An 18,365-nucleotide genomic window follows, 5' to 3' on the forward strand; every position below is an offset into this window, starting at 1 on the left:
TCTCCTAATACAGTGGATCATTTGTTTCGCTAAATTCTGCCCACCCATGTCCCGTAATCGACGGTTTCGCGGAACCGTCTCGGCGAACTGTCGTCCAACTAATTTTTCCTGGTTGTGGATCCGCGACGTATCTGTTATTAAACTCGAATGGCAACGGAACGTGGCTGTACGTTAACCGTATGGCCGCCGTATCCAGGAACTATCAAACTAACGACGCGGTTGCCCGCGGCCGCACGGCCCAAAAATAGTCAGCGGGCCCCGCCGTATAATTACGATCTCGGGACTCACCAGGATGCTGCTCGCCAGCACAGGCGATTTAATTTCTCGGCTCCCTTCTTCGGCCGTTCGAATCGCACAGGCCGTACCGTACACACAACACCTCCGTGCAACACGAAATCCCAAGGATTTCTTTCCCGTTCGGATCGTAATTTCGACTTCGCGAAGTCGATCATTTGAGCGGACTTCTCTGAAGTCGAGAAACATTCCTAATGGGATACTGGTCCATCCGGGTTCCTCGGGCTTCTTTGTACCCGTTTCCCACCTGACGTCACGTTTAATTGCGACCCCGCTCGCATTGTTCCCTTCCTAATGTCCCTGGCCAAATTGCGTTCCTGAAATCCGATGTTGTTCCGCTGTAATCGTTTCTTGCTAGTTATCCTGCTCGTCGTTGTTGTTAATATGCGGACATTCCACGAAGGAACGTCCTCCAAATTGGACCTAATGACTTCACTTTTCTTGCTGCAAATAGTTGCAAGAATTAGCTTGTTAGAACAGAGCGATATAACTTAACGTTGATTTTTTTTTTTACAATTTTGTTCTTCCAGGTCTGTGTCGAACAGTTTTAGAATACAATCGTAGATGCGAGATATTGCAACGTTACCGAACACGTACATTAATTTCAGAATTAACGAGGCATGAAAATATTTCTTTACACTGTTTTTCATTTCCTTCGCAGCATAGAAGGTTTCAAGTTGTGGCAATACGTCAATGGATTTCACAGTAGATTTACTTATGCTTATGTATCGGCACATGTTTAAGCATTGCCAAGCTTTGCTGGGAACATCGCAAATTTTTAGAAGTCCCGCTGAAAGCGCGCCTATGACTAACAGGTTAATTCGATCAATTTATTACGAGTTGAACTACGATTATAGGATCATGGACTACGAAAATATAGTTGTATAAATAAAATAATCATTCTCAGATTTACTGCATAATTTCCGAGAGTTGGAGAATTAATCTTCGCATGCTGCAGCTTTATATTAACCTTTTGCACTCGAAGCCATTTTAACTGTAAATCTAAATTGACTTTGGAATTGAGTCTTGTGACTCATAGAACAATTTTAACAATTTTTTATATCTAAGCTTTGATAATATAAAAAATATCTTGGAACGTGACGTAACAATTTTAGCGCTGCCTCAGAGTCACCGATCGAGTGCAAAGGGTTAACTCTTACAGAGTGTTCGCAACGGATAGAAATTGTGAACGAAGTTGATCGAAGGTTCCCATGTACTTAAGCGACAAAAAACTCCAAACGAATCCGTAGATCTCCACCCATTCGCGTCTCTTGTTCAGCGCGTGAATTAGCCAATAATAATCAAAAGTTTGAAAATTCGAAGAGGCTAGATGGAGCGGGCGACCGATTCCCCGCCCCCTTGCCCCCTGAGTCAGTGCGTAGCGATTCATTTTCTCATTTCCCGATATTACCATCAGGTTCTTAACGTTATACGTTATGTAAAAAATATGTGCACAGTGCAGCACATTTGCTGCACAATCCAACGAAAGGTTAATCAAGATGCTACTTAATAATTAATAATTAAAAATAATCACGCGTTCGTCAGAAGAATCTAAAGTTAATGCTTCAGGGATAAGTCAACGCACTTGCATCTTGCAATTGTTGCGTCTAATTCACTTTGTCTCGATTGTTCTACGCCTTCTGAGTCCCGTCACGCGTTTCGCTCGCCCGTGGTCGCGTAAATAATACACACACACACGCAAAGCACAGTCGCATACGTCTGATGTGCTTGGCGATCACGGGGGAGTGAGACGTGACGGGAGTCAGAAGGCGTTGTTTGTTTTTAATCGGCCGGACTCGAGTCCCTCGTTTCGTGGAAATTCCGTGTTGCGTGCCCTTGGGGCTAATAGGAAGACCAATAATGTGCCAATAAGGGAAACGCGTTTACCCTACTCCTGCGAGGGCGTTAACATGGGTGGGTCGGTGAGAACCGGTCCTACACTTTTCTCAGCGGACTTCTTCTGAGCAACGTGCAATACTATTAACGATGTTTACAACAATTCCGAGCTTCGGCCAACAATTTTTCCAAGCACATTTTATAAAAGAAAATATTTCTTGCGGACTTGTTAGTCTTTCCGTTGCTCCTAACGTGACAGCAATTTATATTTTATCTAATTGCCTACAATTAAGCAATTAAACGAACGATTTAAATACTCCGCGTCAAAATTAACCTAGCCACCGCGTCTGGCGAGGGTTAATTAGCGTGCTGAATTCTCCCGGAGCCGGCCACGTTCCTCTAGCGGAGTCAATGTCGCCTCTAGAACGACAAATTATGCGAGTGTCCGTTATCTCCGCGATTTCTCCGGGACTTTCGCGGCCATTACTTGTCGCAACAACCACCGACGCGTTTTGAAATGTACGCGGCGGAGTGCGGGCCCGTGGAAAATCGTAAATTTCAGGCGGGAACCAGGAACCGAGGCTCGCGAGCCGGCGGATACCCGGTAATTAAGAGGCACTTATTACGGCCTCGTTCGTTAATCTCACTTGTGGACGCGCATTACGCCGGGCTAATTGAAGTATTACATTGCCGGGATGCATGGACGCGTGTACGTATCTAGGCGCATCGCGTTTATTGCCTCAATAAAATCCGTTTTTCCGCATCGCTCGTTTCCAGCGCGCGAGGGAGAGCTTCCCCCCTCTCTCTCTCTCCTCTCTCTCTCTCTCTCTCTCTCTCTCTCTCTCTCTCGGGCTTTCAGCTTTGATGCACGGGCCCGATTGCGCTTCGCGTATCGCGTGGAAGGGTTCGACGATGAATGGGGCCCATCCGCGGCCCCTGCACCGGCCCCGGAGTGCATTAAGCTGGCCCCCGAGTGCACCGACGTCGCTGACGCAGATTACGCGAGTCCATTTGCGCGTCACGAGGTTAAACTCCGGCGGCGCTGCACTAAATTCCTGGTGACGCGTCCGGCGTCCCCTACATGGCTCGAACACGTCGCCGCGGAAAATGGATGAAGTAACCAGCTTTCACACCTTCTCGTTTCATCTTCCAGCCCGGGTATCTCGGGCCGTCGCGTGTTCTCCATTAGGAATGCGATATAAAGAACGTCGGACACGGTGTCTGACAATGACTGGAACGAAACACGCCCGTTCCCCGATTCCCGTCTTGCCACCATAAGAACGTTTTCGGGCTAAAAATCGTGTAAACGGAGTCCGAGATAGGATCTGTCTGCAACCTTACCGGCGTGACCGATTTAGCAGGCTCCAGACGAGACGATCCTCCTCTTCTCTTCTGGATTCGTTTATTTCACTCTGCGATCCAGCAAGAATTTTTAGCTCGGACGGTTACGGTGTTTTTAGAAGGATCGGCATACAAGGTTACGAAATCCGCTTTTAGTTGTCTCGAGCAGCCAGGATAAATAGAAGGAGATCTGGTGAAATCAATTAAATCTGCGAACTTTCGTATCAACGAAGTCCGATGTCTGTCGCGTTTAATCTATTTCTTATAAGCTTCCTGAAAGTTCAAAATAGGCGAACACCTCTTCTCTTCGCCGGCTGAAACGTTCTTATGAAATGCATGAATTATTGTAATGCAGTTGTGGGACATGTATACAAAATTGTATTATTCCTAATGTTCTGTAAGGAATAATCAAAATAATCAATGTTAGTTTCGATTCGAAGATCTTCTCTTTTGGATTTTGAAGCTTCGATGGATTCGTTGGCAAAAATATTGTTTTTAATATGAATCACTAGACCGCGGATCTTTGTACGAAATAAAAGTTTTCCTCGTCGATTGTATAAAAAATAGAAGTTAAATAAAAATTTCCTCTTATAATAATGTTAATACAGTATTTGTAAATTCTTCTTGTGTTTTCATTTGTGCTATAAATGCATAAAAGTCCATCGCAGTCTGTCCATCACTAATACACCTTAACGCAATTCATGAAAAATTCACGTAACACTCTATTAACTCGCTTAGATATTTATGAACGCGCGCGGTAGTTCTAATTATGATGCCGGACCACGGTAAATATTCCGACCAGAAACGTTTCCCGACGAAACTAATTTTACGCGGGCGTCCGAGCCTATCCGAACTTATCAGCACTAATTTAGCCGCACAGAAATTCGAAACGCTTCACCAGTTTCCTCGTGCGAGCGGTGTTTAAACGTTATTTAACGGGCGAACTGTGCTTTTACCTGCATCGGCGGTATCGGGTTCGCCTTTCTCGAAATATTCCGGCTTAAATATTTATTCGGCGTTAATTATGCTAATTCGATACAATAAATGCTGGAAGGCTGTTGATACGTTGCCTCGACGACGACAACGACAACATAACGCTAGGCCCCGTTCGCCGCGGTTTCATCGGACGGTTTAATTAATTGCACGTCGTTCGGTTAATTATATCTCAGCGGTTTATATCATTTTAATTTGTAGTCGATTACGCGACGGCTTTTTCCCTCCGATACCGACACCGTCCGACGGTTTCGAGGCTGCGCAGCCTGTAACTGCCTTTCCCACCGCGGGCCCCCTTTATCGTTTCGCGAAAGGGTTGAACGTTTCGTAATGTCGTAAACGAACGGACTTCTTGTTAGCAGCGCGCCGTTGGCCCGACGATATTTTATATCGTGATAACGCGACATGCCGAGCCGGTGCGCTCTGAATATCTACGTCTATAAACCTTCGACGACTTCGCTACGCCTCGCTTCTCTAGGAGAAGCATCCACTTAGGCGAATAGCTTGTACATTACGGAGTTTGTTTAGGAGAAAGGTTGTATCTCTTTATTTACACCGCTCCGATAGGCCGGCCGGCTACGAATCCCATTTCTGTCGCTAATAAGGAGACGCGCACGCTGATTTTTCTACGATATTCGGCAGAAAGCAGCAGCTCCTGTTACGTTCTACCATAACTTCCAACGTTCTTCTTTTTTTCCACTTCAACTTCAAACTTAAAATAATACTCACGTTCCCTTATACTTGATGTATAGACCGTCGTTTCTAACGGACGACTTTGGGATTTTGAATCGGAAGACGGTAGCCACGTGACTGTATAAAACACGCAAGACTATATAAAAATAATTTCATACAGTTGAAGCATTTTATTTAGTTAAATAGAAATTGTAGAGCAAAATTGTACAACATGAATTACTTTTCTAACGTTCTTATGTTTTGCGAATCTCGATAAAATTAGGAAATTATAAAAGTTTAGTGTAAAAATGAATTTTCATGAAATGAATGCACAAAATCAATGACGGACGTTTGTACTTGCACGTGGATTTTGATCCAGTAATAACAATAACTAGACTGCGCATCTTCGTGCATATTAAAAATGATCTGCATCGATTCCAACATACAGAATGTCCCAAAAATGTCTCGCAATCCGAGAATGGGAGGTTCCTGAGGTAATTTGAAGAAAGTTTGTCCTTGGCGAAAATGCAGTCCACGTCTTTGTTTACGAGTTATTAACGAAAAAGAGTGACCAATGATAGGTGAGACGTGCTGGCGTAAGGCGGCCGAGCCAATGAGCGGAACTGGGCTTTGCGCGCTCATTGGGCCGGCCGCCAAGCGCTAGGCGAGCTCGCCTCTCATTGGTCAGTGTTTTTCGTTAATAATTCGTAAACGATGCCACGGGTTGCATTTTCGCTAAGGAAAAAGTTACTTCAAATGATCCCAGGAACTTCTCATTTCCGTAAGCTCGTACAAATTCTGAACGGTACAAATTCTGCTGGTCTCTCTAGGAATTTATCCCAGGAATAGAATATACGGATTCTGGGAATTTCGGAACAATGATCGGAGCGACTCGAAGCGCAAGCACGATTAGATGACTTCTAAGGGAAGGTCGGCGTCGTTTTCACGGCATAACGAAGCACGTTCGCGTGGAAAAATGGCTGGATTGGCACACGAAATTCTTCGGGCATCGGATACACTTCGGAATCGCCTTACGCGGACACGCTCGCGAGCCTTACATAATGCCTTATGTACCCGTCCGGCAGGAACGAACCGAACGGGTCGGCCACGGAATAGATTGGACTCGATTGGAATGGAATGGAATTGCTTCGGAATGGGGCCGTTCGCTCTTTGGCCGCGCGCCGCTCTAGGAACGAAAGAAAACGCGACGACGACGACCGGTGCCCTTTTGTAACGCGTTTGGTAGCGGCGTGACGTTGCCACGAAAATACCTTGGTGTCGCAGAAAACAAATGTTAGCGTCTTCTTTTTGAAACGGAACGGTATAAATACACACCTTTTCGAATTTAAAGTCGCCTAACGCGGGTCTCGCTTTATGAGCGAACCAGAGCCAAGAATGCATCGGTTGGAGATCAATGCGTATTTTCGAAGTGCAGTAAATTCTTCCCAATTCTCCTTCAGCTGGTAAATGAAAATGGGCAATTTGGGAAGAGGGGATACGATTATTCGAGCCTCGTGGCTCATTTTTGCCATCAATTGCAAAAACGAGACGCGAGGCTCGAATACAATAATGTCTCTCTAATCGACGCGTCAGATTGTCCACAGAAATGGACAATTCGGGAAGAAGAGATACGATTATTCGAGCCTTGCGGTCCGTTTTCATAGTTACGAATTGTCAAGAACTATAAAAACGATCTGCAATACTTGAATAATCGTATCTACTCTTCCGAAATTGTCCATTTTTGCGCGCAATCTGAGCGCCAGTTAGAGAGACCTTACTGTAATCGTAACTCCACTTCCCAAATTGTCCATTTTTGTTTACAAGTTGAAGGAAAATTAGGGAGAATTTTTGCTGTACGTACTCTTTAGCAATCCGGCGAAAAGTAGGATAAGAACGAAGTAGTTTCATGGTAATCGAGCGAAAGGAAAATTACGCAAACGGAGATGGGAAAAGACGAAATAACTGATGCGAGATTAGTGAAGCACCGCGGATTTGAAATGATCCCAGTGCATCGCGAACAACTGCGACCTCCGCAACGTTAATAAGCACAGGTGTTTGCTTGTTTATCGTCCAGTCGTATCGTTTATTATTTAACAGGCTCGACCTCCCGATTCGCGTGTTACTAACGGCTGCGTAACGTGTTCGCATGATTCATGAGAATGTTCGGTTTAATTATACGATAGAAGCGTGTTATCCGGCTCGGGGAATCACGGATGACCTTACGTTTGCTTTTTCGAAGTAACGGAAAATAATGTGGGTGAACGGGACAGACTGTGTGAAACGCGTCGCACTTGGATGTTGACCTTTTCGCGTTTATGGAGCAGATAGCACGCCGGTAAAGGACGCGAATTCGCGGGACGCTGATTTAGTCGGCCCGAAAAGGTTTCTTTGTCGGAAACTTCGTTGCTTCTTTCGTAACCGAAGTTCCTCGCGATCGAACAACATTGCGCATTATCTTCTGGTTACAGAACTGCAGTCTAGATAAATCGGACCGACCTCTCGCAATAATTTCACCTAAACGTCGCACCGGCGATATTTTATTTTCTGGCAAAGATAGCAACGAACTATTCCATTTATTCGCGGGGATCGTCTGCGTCGCGCGAATTCGCTAGACTCTAGATCGAAGGGCGGAGGAAGGGGCGGAGACGTTTCTAAAAACGAACGGAACACGGAAAGAATCCGTCGCACGTCTCACTCGACGCGATCCAGTTTTTCCCGGTTTCCGATCGGGTTTCAATTTATAATGTTCGCCGCGCGCGGTTTTTGCGATTCCCCGGGCTTGTAATTCAAAAGATCAACGCGCACGCCATCATCCGCGTCCTCGCCCCGCTAGAATAAGTTACGACGTCATGCAACGCTCGACGCTTCGACGTTCGCACAATGGCGCGATAAATCAGCCGTCAAACGTATGGTTCATTTTGTTCGTCAATTTGTTGGATACTACCCACCGGCCGATTTGGTATTCGATTCCGCAGTTCGCGGAGCATTGGCGGCCGTGTAACAGCGCGAGTTTACTGTCGTCATAGATTCAAGTAGTCCACCGTGTACAGGGTGCCTCGGCTCTGGCCTCCGACTATGCCCGTACTATCTGTCTTTTTCATATCGGAAGCGCGTTTCTAGAGCGATCTTCGAAATCTCGTTCGCACTCGCCAACTTTGGAATTCTTGGTCAAACGGTGGATCTTTAAAGATGCAGATTTTTTATGGGACATTCTGGCCGCGGCTGTACGTACGACTTTCTTGACAGAACTATGTTGTAAAATTACCTGAAGACAATTAGTTCGAATTTTTCTCGCTCGATACGAGCCTAACTACGATTGATTGACACCAGGACTGCTGGCCAGGTAGAACATAACTGGTTTCCAATTTTTCCTTTTGTAATTACCGAAATTATACAAATTTTTGGAATTTCTTTGCTCGAGCAGATATCTATAATAGCAATTGTACGAAGAAGTCGAGACAATCGATTCTATTCCTTCTCGCGACTGAATTAGACAAAAAGTAATCATAACCAGACTGCGGATTTTATGTATTTATATAAAAAAAATGAGTAAATGAAATTGCATGTTCATTATAGTGCTCGGTTAGACCGACCCCGTTCACGCATTTTGTAGATCCTAGACGAATTTGATAGAAAATTAGTTCGGAGCAGTAACTGCGTCGAGCTCTGAAAGCGACTTACACAAAAATTGCATGATTCGATTTATATTTAGACTTTTCGCAAGTTTTTCGTTGTAACGTGACTTGATCGAGTCATTTCTTAAGGAAGAGTCTTCGCGATTGCAACAGTTTGAAAATAAAAAAATGTGAGACCGATCGTTGTGACCGCGATGGTAGGTTCAGCGTTTAACGATGGAATAGGAAAATGATAAATTGAGGACGGTGCAGTGCCGACGAGATACTTAGTCGGTTTTCTCAGGTGAACAGATTAATCAAAGTATAACTTTCAACGGATTCGAAACACTTCTGCTGGCAAAATGACTTACGATCATTCAGAATGCGCACAAAAGGAAGACCATACGAGAAGATGTACCTTTTATGGAAAAATGTATCCTTCGATTTTGTAATCTAACACTTGATTGACTCTGATATAGACAATCTTCGGTGATCTAGGATAATTATTTCGTAGACGTAGAATTGGAAGAACTCGGAAAGGTTTTCAACCTCTTTACGATCTATTATCAAAGAAACGTGTGCGCGCAGACAATTTAATTTAACGCAATTCTATGCAAGAAGTTATCATAAGACAAAACGAAAATATTTCTGTTTTTATTGAACGTATTTATATGAACGCGAACACTATTTAATTTATAATAGAACAGATTAATAAGTTAGTGCTAATATTGAATAAAAGTGGAAAAATATCCTTTTTAAGTTACGATGAAATTAAGAAAAAAATTCTTAAGACAATTAAGATTACTGTGAAGAAAATTCACTTTAAATTCCTTTCTGATAATGTCCATTTTCTAATAATTCATTGTAATTATAACGATATACGATATTAGATACAAAAAAGGTCAGAGCGTGTGTAAATATGACGATAATTCTTTTTTAACGGGCACGAAAAATTTATATAGTTTTGGAACATTTAAAATCAAATTTAATATGAAATCTGTGTTCGGCAGAGAAAATGTTTGCGCGCGAGACTCGTGATTTCTACTTAAGGGGGTTGGCTAATAATTCCGATTTAATTTCAGTTCGCGTCGAAGTTTTTAAAAGCGTCGAACCGGAACTTTTCTAATCGCTTTATAATCGTAACATTAGCGACCGTTGAACGACGGGAGCCGGCCGGGCCCCGCATCGTGTGTCTAAAACTCATCACAATTCTTGTTCTCTCGTTTTTTACGTCCGCCAGCAGCCACGGGGTTTAAGCTCCAGAAAATCGTCGGAATAGTCGATTAAGCTTTCAGGCGGTGAGCAAGGGTTTTCGAAGGAGAAGGTTAAGCCGCCGCGACCGGGAGTGGGGGATGAAAGGGTTGCGTAGCGCGGAAGCTCGCCATTATATTCACATTATAATCCCATCAGGGGACTCCTCTGCCTAACTGGACAGCTACGAATAATACGACGTACACGCCTCTACCTTCGTCCATTCGACGTCTATTCGACCGTCCTCAGCTTCTTTTATCCCGCTCCCTCGGCCTATTCCCCGCGATCCTCGTTATTAATTTCGAATTAGACGAAACTGTAGGATTTTCGAACGATTCCACGAGATTTGCGCCGCGTAAATCGCCGCGCGATCTCGATTCTTGCCTCTTGTTTCAATCCTCCGGCCTGATTACGAGGCGAATTCCTATTCTATTCGACGACACGTGCGATAAATAAACAAAATTTATGTTTCTACTTACTTTAAGCAGCGCTTTATTATATGAGAAAACAATTGATTCGATAATACTATCATAAGACAATAAAAAGGAGCAATGATTCTTCTAATAATATCGTGTCCGAATATTAATGCGAGTCACTGTATATACTTATTACGTTACTATGTGCGGGAGGGGTAACAATAACTTTGAAAAAAACTTAATTCTTTCTCATTTCGTTAGATAGTCGAGAAAATCCTTCTGTGAAATCCTAAAAATCCTCATTGAATACTTGTCACCAAAATCTTATAAATATTAAATTGATATCGGATATATATATATTATATATAATAGTGAATTTTGAAAATATCCGCTTTTTAAAAATACATTTAATATTTTGAAAACTGACTATAAGATTTAATTATATATATAATTAAATTAATAATATTAATAATATATATATAATTAAATCTTATAGTCAGTTTTCAAAATATGAAATGTTTTTTTAAAAGGCGGATATTTTCAAAATTCACTATTAGATCCGCATAAAATGTGTTAACGGAATTTTGTTTATTCTCTTGACCAGCTTTCTTCCAACGCGCGTAGCGCGATCGTTTTTCAAATTATTTAGTCATATTTCTCTTTATTACGATTTGGTCGTGATCGTAGAATTTTCGAAAGAACACCGCATGATTCGCGTCACGTGATTTGCCCGACGTTCATTCGTGCTCGACCTTCATTCTCGCGTGTGCCCATCCTACTTTTACATTTTGATCCTCTAGCCTCGTTACAAGGCAAATCCATATTGCGTTTCCATGAAGATTATGACTGTAGAAAACAGGAGTGTCCAGAAATTCTTGACAAGATTAATATCGGTGTGCCTAATTAGTCATCCTCCCACGTTCGAAGCCTACTATACGCTTCCCGATACGGAGATACCGATGTTGTCACCGGGTTATCTAGCTTGGCTAACTAATTTACTGATGCTAATTAATTTCTTCGGCGATCTTGGAAGCCTGAAAAAAAATGTGGGTGAAATCTTTCAAGTAACTGGTGACAAATTATAAATTTTCATGAGATGATCGACAAAGTCGTAACTGTGTATTTTAATAGACTTTCCGCGTTTTTAATTTTATGACAGAATTATGATTCGCGTTTACCGAAGCGTATAATTTTTCGATTATTTTAAAATCTGAATAGAACCTTGATTATCCGAATATCTCCGATATCCGAACTCTATGTAACAACTGTAAATATAGATCGATCTAATAAGATCGAAATGCAACGCAATTTATTGTTCGAATCGTTAAAGATTCTCTTTGGCATTTCAATGTTATCCGAACTTCTAATGTCATCCGCGAAATTTTAATGAGCGTTTTTTCCATGATTAGAACAGAAGATCGTGAATTTCCTGTCTTCTATAATGCGATGTAGGATATCGGCTGTGTGCAGGAAAAATAGTCTAGCCGCTGTAAAATGGGATAAGTAAATCGAGTGCAGAATATCGCGAAGCGAATTCCATTTCTCCTATGGTTTCCGTGGACGCGACATATCCCGGCCGGCCGGTGAAAACCACGAGGCGGACATCGACGAGAACGACGAGAACGACGATAACCTACTCTCCCGGTGGGGATCGCGGTTGCAGCTGCCGGCTCGCAGAACGAGGAATCCCAGTTACGCGGTCTACGGAGGAAGAACGCCGCTGAGACTGTGTAGAATGCTCTCGAGGAGAGATAGCAGCGTGCGCGCCGTGGTTTACTTCCGCTGCAGGCACGCGGTTCGCTCGAGCGAGCGATCGAGTCCGCAGAAAACAACGAAAAACGACCGGCCAAGAAGGAGAAGAAGAAGAAGAAGAAGAAGAAGAAGAAGAAGAAGAAGAAGAGTAAGAAGAAGAAGAAGGTGAAGAAGAGGACGAAGAGCCAGCCAAAGCGAACAGAAAGAGCTGGCTCGTGAAAAAGAGACAAATAGAAAATCCACGGAGTATCGTTCGCGGGTACTCGAACGACTTGCGCTTTTAAGCTTCCTACGATCCGGCGCATTCGCGGACGTCTCTGCAACCATTATGAGAGAAAGTGTCAACCGATATCTCGACCCTGATACGCGATAGGCGCGATTCTTCTTGGAAGATCGCTCGTTAAGCCCCAACAAAGTAACTGGGTAAATGTATTCTCAGCGATAGTATTACCGTCTCGCCGACTAAACGGAGATCTACCGGTTCTAGGATAACGAGAAAGCTGCGGATTGAAACTTGTCGCAATTATTAATGCCGAGACTTCCGATCCCGGCGATTTGATATTGAAAATCTTTTCCGAGACTTTTAACGCGTTCGCGGAAGCGAATGCTGTAGCATTTATTTTCATCGCGATCGCGAAGAACGCTGCAACGTTCGAATTTATATGCCACATTGGCACTGCATTCGAATCCATGCAGCGTTCATTCTTTTTATAAATTCTTACGCATTTCGATGTAACGGCTAATTGGCTGACTAACTAGCATTTTTATTTTATTTCGTCTTTTCTTCGACCGTCCGCGAACGTGTTAATTGACGCGCGACAGGAAGAGATCATCGTTGCAAGATATGAAAATACGATTACAGTAATGTCCTCCTAATCGACGCTCAGATTCTGCACGAAAATGGACGATTTGGGAAGAGGAGATACGATTATTCGAGCTTTGCGGTTTGTTCTTATAATAATCTATCCTCTTCTTATAATAATAATAATCCTCTTCCGAAATTGTCCATTTTTGTGTACAATCTGAGCGTCAGTTAGGGAGACATTTATTACTGTACATCGAGAGAGTGAAACCACACAGGATTCTGCAAATGAAAATCGCTTCCGTCTCGTCGGAGGAAAGAAATTTCTCCCTTGAAAATAGGGAAAAAAGTCGGACATCTCGATACCTTCAGCAGTCGCCCATTTTGCGACGAATGGGCAGGAAACGGGCACAAACCAGAATCTCAAATTTCTGAGAAACAAAAGCCCGTCCGGAGGAGTTGCGGCTCGTTTTTATAGTTACACATTGTCGACAATTATAAGAGCGAGCTGCAAGACTCGATTAATCGTATCTCCCCTTCCCGAATTGCCAATTCTCGTGGACAATCTGAGCGTCAGTTGGAGAGACATTACCGTACTTGCGCCAGTCGCTGAGAATCGTGTGGCCATAAAATACGGTCGAAGCCGACATTCGCTACTGTTACGAACTCGTCGGCGATGGTTCCAGCTTTCAATCGGAGGACGAAGTTTTCAGCACGCTATTCTTCGGAACCCACGCAAAAGTAGACAACAACGACGACGACGACGACGACGACGACGACGGAAGCGGGGTCCAGAGTGGCTGTCGCCAATCACCGCGGCCAGGATTTTCCTATTCCTCGAAGGGACCCGCGCGTCCGCAGCTGTTGCAGTTGCAGTTGCAGTCGGCGGTGGTTCGGCGCGGCGGCGCAGCTGCAAAAAGAGACGGAGCCGAACGGAAGACAAAGAGAGCGGTTGCCGGGGCAAGGATAGCGAAGCGAGAATGAAACGAATAAGGAGATAGTGCAAAGCCGCAGGATGATTATGACGAAGGGAAAGCGGATGAAAGAGAGAAGGGAGCGCGGAGAGAGAGAGTGTAAAAGGAGAAGGATGATGCAGACAACCCCTACTCGCTGCACCCCACCGATCTCCAGGTGTTCCTCGGTCTCCGTCGTTCGGCAGAACGGCCGGATCCTTCTGTCCTCGTCGGTTGTCCGTGTCGAGTCTCGCTCGACCGATGTGTTCGTTCGTCTCTGTCGAACGGTCAGCCAGGCCGTGCGTCTTGTCTCCGTCGCCCTCGGCGGGGCTCTGTTCGGCCAATTCCTCGTATTATACCAGGTTGCGGCGTGGAATGCGGGCGTCCTTCGTTCGCTTCGAGCAGCGTCCAACCGATGAGCCCCGCTAGCGTTATCCTTCGCCCGGTCCTTCGCATGCGCTCCTTAGGGCTCGGTAAAATTAACCTGGAATACTCGGCCCGAGACGGCCGGCTGGCTCTGGTGGCCCTCTCTCGCTCCTCCCTCCGTTCGCTCGGCTCCGCTCTGCTCTGCTCTGCTCCACTCTGCTCTGCTCTGCTCTCTGCTCTGTTTTGCTCTGATCTGCTCCGCTCAGTTCTATTCTGCTCAGTTCTGCTCTGATCTGCTCTGCTCAGTTCTATTCTGCTTAGTTTTGCTCTGCTCTGCTCTGCTCAGTTCTATTCTGCTCTGATCTGCTCTGCTCAGTTCTATTCTGCTCTGATCTGTTCTGCTCTAATTTGCTCTGATCTGCTCTGCTCTAATCTGCTCTGATCTGCTATGCTCTGCTCTGCTCAGTTCTATTCTGCTCTGATCTGATCTGCTCTGCTCAGTTCTATTCTGCTCTGCTCTGCTCTGCTCTGCTCTGTTCTGCTCTGCTCTGCTCTGCTCTAATCTGCTCTGATCTGCTCTGATCTGCTCTGTTCTGCTCTGCTCTGATCTGCTCTGTTCTGTTCTGCTCTGCTCTGCTCTGCTCTGTTCTGCTCTGCTCTGCTCTGCTCTGTTCTGCTCTGCTCTGCTCTAATCTGCCCTGCTCTGCTCTAATCTGCTCTGATCTGCTCTGATCTGCTCTGCTCTGATCTGCTTTGCTCTGCTCGGTTCTGCTCTGTTCCGTTCTGTTCTGCGCCTGATGCCCGCTCGGATTCGTTAAACTCGCTCGCTTGCTCGTCTCGCTCGCCTCGCTCGAGTCCGCTCGGTCTCCGCCACCGACACGACATGCCTTCCGTTTCTCTGGCGGTGTGCGTGGCCGCGCGCGAGCCAAGGAGAAGAGAGGAGAGGAGAAGAGAGCACCGATCGGCATACTTCGCGCGGGTTTCTCGGGCTTATTGACGATGAAATTAAGGCGATTTGTCGAAGTAGAGCGATTTTATTGGACCTCGCGCGCCACTCTTTCCAGATCGCCGAGAGACCGGCCGAGCTACGGCTCGTTCCTCTTCGGTCGCCGCTTGGCAAGCTCGCGCAAGCTGGTTTGTCTTTCCGCTTGGCCGAGGGATGATGCGAGGGTTGAGGATTCGATCGACGCTTCTGGCAGCGCGATTCTGTGTAGAAGAATTCTTTGGATGGCCACTGTGATATCGCAGATATTGGCATGGTCTTTTCATTGATGGAAGGTCGAGAACTTTTGAACAGCGCGACCTCATTACCAGGATTTCTGCGAACTTAATTACTGGCCTTCTGGTTCTGTTAGGAAACATTGCCGTGACAGATCGGCACGAAACTGTAACGATCGTTTCTATAAGTCTAATGTTGAATGGTAATTTAGAAATATATTGTAGGGTTATAATCGAAGCGGGAGGAAGGATTGTCAACAGATTTCGTCGACGAAATCAATTCCATTGAAGCGGAAGGTACATTTTTGGGTTTCTTAGTTTCAAGACGTTGGCGGTCAAAATGACCAGTTTCGTATCTCTTTCATTTTTAACCAGTCAAGTGTGTTCGACGACTGTATCCGTCATGGAGATGTGGCAGAATTTTGTGTCATGACGATTATATCCGTCATTCGTAAAATTTGGTTACAATTTGATGTTTAAATTGTAATTCTGGCGAAAACTAAATTGTATTCGTAAATTTTAATATGTTTAAAATGTTTAGAGGTCAAGACGAAATGAAACAAACAAATGGAAATTATAAATAATTTAATCCTGATTAATAATTATAATTATTATATAATTAATTATTTTATATAATTATAATTATTATATTATCGCGACACACACTGGTGGGCGCTTTGCAAAGAGATCGCCACTGTTAACTGGTTAAATTGTTGAAATTCTGTAGATTTTTTCACTGGAATCGATTGACTAAATTCCTTGATTCGAACGTGAATTGTAACAAATATGTTACAGAGGCTAGGTAAACTCAGTGGTTATCAGTCTTATAAAACAGTACATATCAGTCATTTTTAGCGCTCGGTAGGTTTAATGTTAAATCATCGCTATTTAATTTCTTTCGACTGTCAACACCGTGTTTCGTCGTTCGTCAATAAAAATGCATTTATATCGTATCTATGATTACTGATGTTTGGCAGAGTTTGTAAGAAGTAGAACTGGCGAGCAATGATCAGGCAAGTAGCACGAAATAGAATTTCGTCACGATTCGATAGCATGTCTACCGCGTGAATACGCAATATTTATTCACGCAATCGCGAGGTTCAATATTTTCAATATTTTATTTGCAGCCTAGATATAATATAGTTGATGTGCGATTACAAAATGATGCAATCACAAAATGTATTTGGTCGGCATATTGACATCGTAATCTTCTAGCAATCGATGGACACTCTAAAAAACAACTCGCGTGAACATTCATTGCGAATGTGGAATAAAAAAGAGACTGGCACACATCCATGGTTCCCAAGTATTTTTCAACCGATCATCGACACTTCTGCCTGTCCTAAACCATCTATTGCGAATCATTCTTCTGCGACACAGTTTCTGTAATATTTTTTACGCGTGCCGCAAGCTGTAGCGCGGTCCAAGGAAAAAAAAACGTTTTCTTGCAGGTGCAATCGAACGTCGTCCAAACAATTCCCGCCACTGGCACCCTTCCGTCGAACGGGTGCTCCGTTTTTACCCGAGGATTTCGTCCTTTTTCCCGCGTTGTTCACGTTCAATTCGATGCCTCGGATCCTGTATCGGGCCGGGATCGAGTCTCTTCTCTCTGCGGCCAGGCAGAATGACTATGATCTGACGATAGTTTTATTTCCGCTGCAGGTGCACCTGTGCGAAGCCGGAGGCGGAGGATTCGGAGAACGGGAGAATCTAGGTAAGTCCTGCACCCTAGACCCGATAGCGTTGGAACTTCGGTTTTCTATCGAACAGCATTCACCGCAGATGTCATAATTCTCGTGCACGCTCGCAGATATCCGGGCTGCCGGCACGTTTCCATAAACAATCATTTACTTGCTCTCTTTAGATGATATTTTTGTTGGTCTCTTTGCGCGCTCTGCAGAAACGGTTGCATAAAAGATCCTAAGATAATACTCCGCCTAGTTCTGCTTTACGCTTTCGGTCAACAGATGATGCACTCAAGAACATGCCGCCTTCCAATCCAAACAGGAAGATATCGAACATTTTACGGGACCGTGCGTGGGTTAACCCTTGACTCTACTACACCGTTAAAACTGTTAGATATTTTTTAAATAAAAAAAAAATCAACATCGATTGCTTCTTACTTCGCGCATCAATAATAAAGAGGTTCGGCGTAGAAGCAAGTGTATCGAAAACGTTTTCTCTTCCACAATTTTTCTTGCGATTACGAATAAGAATGATCAATAATAACGAATCGGTAATTAATAGCGGTCTCATCGACCAGCAAGTTAAGGATTAAAGTAAGCACGTTTCACATCGAACTACAGTAATGTCTCCCTAACTGACGCTAAGATCGTCCGCAAAAATGGACAATTTGGGGAGAGGAGATACGATTATTCGAGCCTTTCGTCTCGTTCTTATAGTTATTGACAATTCGTAACTATAAAAACGAACCGCAAGGGCTCGAATAATCGTATCTACTCTCCCCAAATTGTCCATTTTTGTGGACAATCCGAGCGTCAATTAGAGAGACATCACTATATTTCCATAACTGATTTTCGTTTATCGAAGAAAGGTTGAAAATCGACGACTCGCGATACCCGTTGTCCAAATCGACAACAGAGATAAAATGTAATCTTGCATCTTTAATAGAAGCGAGTTTTCTGTTCGATCTGCTTCGCCGAACATTAGCAAAACGCCGGCGTTTCCACGAGAGCTTGCGATCCCGGCACGTAATTACGTGCACCGATCAAGAGGAATTTCCATCAGAAATTCTTCGGGGATTAAATGATTCTCGACAAAAGCGTGTAGCCGTAATAACGCTCGGCGATTTGTCTTTATTAAACGAACGGAACACCTGTCCCGGAGTCAGCGCGCG

General features: G+C 44.2%; 1 protein-coding gene across 3 annotated transcripts in view; it reads left to right on the plus strand.

The window, feature by feature from the left end:
• LOC117224822 (protein expanded) overlaps nucleotides 1-18,365 on the plus strand; it is a 138,940-nt gene that overhangs the window by 23,514 nt on the left and 97,061 nt on the right. For 2 of the 3 annotated variants that reach the window (XM_033477974.2, XM_076524675.1), the window contains exon 2: nucleotides 17,171-17,222. The exons of the other annotated variant lie outside the window; for it this stretch is intronic. The gene's annotated coding sequence lies outside the window, so the exon portion shown is untranslated. The remainder of the gene's footprint in view (nucleotides 1-17,170; nucleotides 17,223-18,365) is intronic. 3 annotated transcript variants of the gene reach the window in all.

Source organism: Megalopta genalis, chromosome 9 (assembly GCF_051020955.1).
Source record: "Megalopta genalis isolate 19385.01 chromosome 9, iyMegGena1_principal, whole genome shotgun sequence".
Taxonomy (NCBI): Eukaryota; Metazoa; Arthropoda; class Insecta; order Hymenoptera; family Halictidae; genus Megalopta; species Megalopta genalis.